The sequence below is a fragment of the Etheostoma spectabile genome, chromosome 20 (assembly GCF_008692095.1).
Source record: "Etheostoma spectabile isolate EspeVRDwgs_2016 chromosome 20, UIUC_Espe_1.0, whole genome shotgun sequence".
NCBI lineage: Eukaryota > Metazoa > Chordata > Actinopteri > Perciformes > Percidae > Etheostoma > Etheostoma spectabile.
In genome coordinates this window covers 25368927-25373290 of record NC_045752.1, presented here as the reverse complement: position 1 = coordinate 25373290, position 4364 = coordinate 25368927, and positions in this window count along the sequence as shown.

The following is a 4364-nucleotide window of genomic DNA, read 5'->3' as shown; positions in this document are numbered from 1 at the left end:
AAGTCCTCTACTCCATCTGCGAGCAAGACCCTCCTTCGGTCTGGTCTTTGGGTTCCTTTGTCGCCACCACCAGTGTCTAGATTCCATCGGGGGGGTCTGATGGTTCTTTACCCCTATGTAGATATACAAAAGATTCATATTGCGATGGAGTCTAATCACCAAAGACTTTGTACATTTAGTTTGAGCTGTACAACAAATCTCATTTGCACATCTGCAAACATGTCTCTCCTGATTGAAATAGTTAGTAAAGTGAGGCAGTTGACAGAAGGTGCTTGTCTTGCACTTTCTACCACACACTCCCAACACACACACACACACACACACACACACGTCGGGCCTGCTATTCTCCTAAAGAGATCGACGCACACACCAACACACAACTATAAACTTCAGGCCACTTACGTAGGCTTACGGCAAAAGATCTACGCAAAGCCATGGTTCCCGCGGACCGTTGGCGATGTTTTTCAGCTGCAGCTTCTCCAGATGAATCGACGCATCAACGCACATTATGCAAATTGACGTATTTTTGTAATCAATGATGTCGATTAAACCGTGCCGGGTCTAATTGTCTTTAACCAAGAATGTAGAGACTGTTCCCTCTGTCTCTTCACATTCATTATGACACTGTGGCAGATTCTAGAATAAGCCTACTTCTCACTGCATTCCTTTGAGTTGTTACTATGCAAAAGCGGTAAGCAGGTAAAAGGTAAGCTATTTGTGACTTTGTAGCGGACGTTACATTGTTACAGCTGTTTATTACTGCTAAGTATGGATGCCTCAACAAATAAGATTGTTATTGAACTTTGACGGATGTTAATGGTTGAGAAAATAAAACTGAAGAACCTGTTTCTTTAACCAGTTTTTTATGCATTTATTCAACACGTTTACAAGTAAATCCTAGTATTTTAAAATGTGCGATTAATCGGGTTTGACAGTGATTAATGTCATTACCTTTTTTTAATCGATTGACAGCACTAATTGTGATTGTGTTTTTTTTTTAGAAATACATAAGTAAATGTTATGACAGGGCAAAAACTGTTCTGCATGTACTGTAGGTCAGATACATGTACATGCCCGTCCAACCACGCCAACCTCCACAATCTGCACACCACTTCCTGGAATGGCACTGAACATTGGTTTTGGACTTTGGTTGTAAGCTGCAGAATTGTAAAATGAACATCACAGGAATACTGGGCAGTGATAAACTATGTGGCTGACTGAAGTAAGCTAAATGTTGATGAAAATCTGAGCACTGCATGCTACTCGTTTGGGCCATGCTTTGATTTTTAATCTGCAAAAACATGGTAGCTGGAGTTGAGAAATAGGTCAAGCCCTGTTTTACCCTCATATGTTCTGGGGGTTTATCAGAGCAGTAGGTTATGTCGCCAACATGACCCTTTTTTTTGTATTTGGCTGATTTGTGTGGCTTTTAGCTCTTGGGCATTGAGCTCTCCAAATTGAGATTTTGAAATGGTCCGCTGCCATGCGTTGCTAGTTGAACCTTGTACCTGAGCTTTATACTTCCAAAGTGCTTGCTCCATACACAAACACACAGAGAGATGTGGATAGGGTGGCGTCCAACACACACACACACACACACACTACCATCACCCATCCAGCAGTGAGAGAATGATTCATTCCAGACTGCTTTTATCTGACCTGAGCCAAGTGTTCTACACGCTGCGGTCAGGCCTGCCGAGCGCTTTCTCACTTAGAGATATGTGTGTGTGTGTGTGTGTGTGTGTGTGTGTTTGTGTGTGTGTGTGTGTGTGTGTGTGTGTGTGTGTGTGTGCCCTCTGCCTTGTTCGCCGGCCCTTCTTACAACCTGTCTCAGAGATAAGAGCCGCTGCTTTTTCATTTCAGGAAACTCTTCCTTTCTGTTCTTCCACTCGGGAGCAAAGCACGGCGGACCAGCGAGGCTTTCGACTTCATCCTGTCAATACGATGGGATAAGGAGTCCGACTGAAAGTTCATTAATTCCTCGGTAACCTATGCCTGTGTCGGGCTCTGCTCTATTGATGTTGCTGTTCCCAGGGTGAGCATTTTCAGCCATGCAGCTCACACTCCTCCTTCTGAGAACTGAAGTTGCTCTTGTATTTGCTGATTGGCATTAGGCTTTTAGTACATGCTTCACCACAATTGGCTTATTTATTAAAATACAATGTTCTTACAGGAGTAAGAAGCAGCTGATAAAACCTGACACTATTACTTTACTGCCACAGCTCTCTCTGATCCTCGCTCATGAGCTTTGGGTATTGTCGATTTAAGTTTGATCTCATGTCCAAGAATGTTCAAGAAGCAAAGCTATTAACGGTCAATGAAGTCCATTCATTCTACTTGCTGCAAGGACAGCGTTTCATGAATGATAAAAAATATAATTTGTGTAGACGGACAGCATTTGACCGAAAGAACGAGATCCAGGGTACAAGTGGCCAAAATGGGTTTTCTCAGGAGGGGGGCTGGCATCTCCCTTAGAGATAGGGTGAGAAGCCCAGTCATCCATGGGGATCTCGGAGTAGAGCCGCTGCTCCTTGGCGTGGAAAGGAGCCAGTTGAGGTGGTTTGGGCATCTGGTAAGGATGCCTCCTATACCCCTCCCTAGGGAGGTGTTCCAGGCACGTCCAGCTGGGAGGAGGCCTCGGGGAAGACCCAAGACTGGGTGGAGGGATTATATCTCCAACCTGGCCTGGGAATCTCCCAGTCAGAGCTGGTTGATGTGGCTCGGGAAAGGGAAGTTTGGGGTCCCCTGCTGGAGCTGCTTCCCCAGCGACCTGATACCGGATGAGCGGATGAAGATGGATGGATGGATGGATGGATGGATGGATGGATGGATGGATGGGTGGGTGGATGGGTGGGTGGACAGCATTTAAATAGTACTTTCTGATCTTAGCAACTACACAAATGCTTTGAACACACATTCCTATACTGCTGGCCAAGGTTGCCATACAAGGTGCCACCAAGCATTCACATACCAATGGTGCAGCTTTGGGAGCAATTTGGCGTTCAAAGTCTTGTCCAAGGACACCTTTGACATGGGACTGCAGGGAACCGCTGACCTTCTGATTGGTAGAGAACCACTCTATCAACTGAGCCACAGCCGCCCAATGTATAGTATACTACACAATGAAAATGCATTGATACGCGATCTGTGCTGGCTGCACAATCTAACATGAGCATGAGCATAAATACATATAGTAGAAAACGTGCCGGTTTCCCTACTGTATTTGTATCAAGCATGGTTTGACTCACTTGATGGCCAGGTGGCACAACTGGCGGCATATTTTTGTAGTTGTTTATGTTATTCATTATGCAGTTAACGGTGGGTGTGTTTTATAAAGATCAAGTACTTATTGTCACTGATCCAAAACCGCATAGCACCGTCTGTGTCCTACGCCTGGGAGACATTGTTATTTTTTTGGCATCTAGTGTGGGGATGTTCTGATGTTTTTAAATGTAGCTTATGCTATGCATCATGAGGTGTTGACGTGGTTGCAATCCAAAATGATGAAGGAGTTGTTAACGTACGTGAACGTACACCATTTCAGTGTCCTCCACCAGAGCACTGTGAAATGAATGAAATTCCCAGGGTGCAAAGGTGCGCGAGCGTGGAACAGATTGTTTGTTTTTTGTTTTTTTTAATTAGGGCAGATGTGGCCCGGGTGGGGGAGGGAGCCCTGGCTCTTATCTAACATGTGTCTGTGAAACAAGGTGCTGTAGAGCCCAGGAGCCCTGGCTCTTATCTAACATGTGTCTGAGTATGATTGTTACATGAAGGAAGAGGCTTGCTATAAAACCAGACGCGTTTAACAAAGTTGCATTCTACATAAATCATTCAACAAGTGTATTTTGTCAGGTATTTATGACATTTAGCAAATATTTGAGATGTGTGAAACACTATTTGACTGAAATGGTTATCAGAAATAATCTAAGAAATAATTTATTTTACAAAAGACTAAAATGTTTTGACTTAAACTTAAAACCAAGATACCTGAGTTCTCTTTTGACTAAAACTAGATTAAATGTCGAGACTTTTAGTCAGCTAAAACTTGACTAACAAAAAAATATATGTGAATGACTAAATATGATTAAAACTAACAAGGACATTTGGCAGAAGACTAAGACTAAGACTAAATGAAAAATAGGTGACAATATTAACACTACCAAAGACACACTGTAATTGACTAAAATTACAGATGTTTCTGGGTTTGAACATTGTTGGAAACATTTGGGAAAAAGCAAAGGGATGTATAGGACCTTGACCTCTGGGGTCAGGTTTCAGGAGCCAGTTCAAATGCCTGACATCTGTTGCCTGGCTCTCCTGATCAGGGATAACAAAAGAAGAGAATGCCGCACTCCACCCCTTGC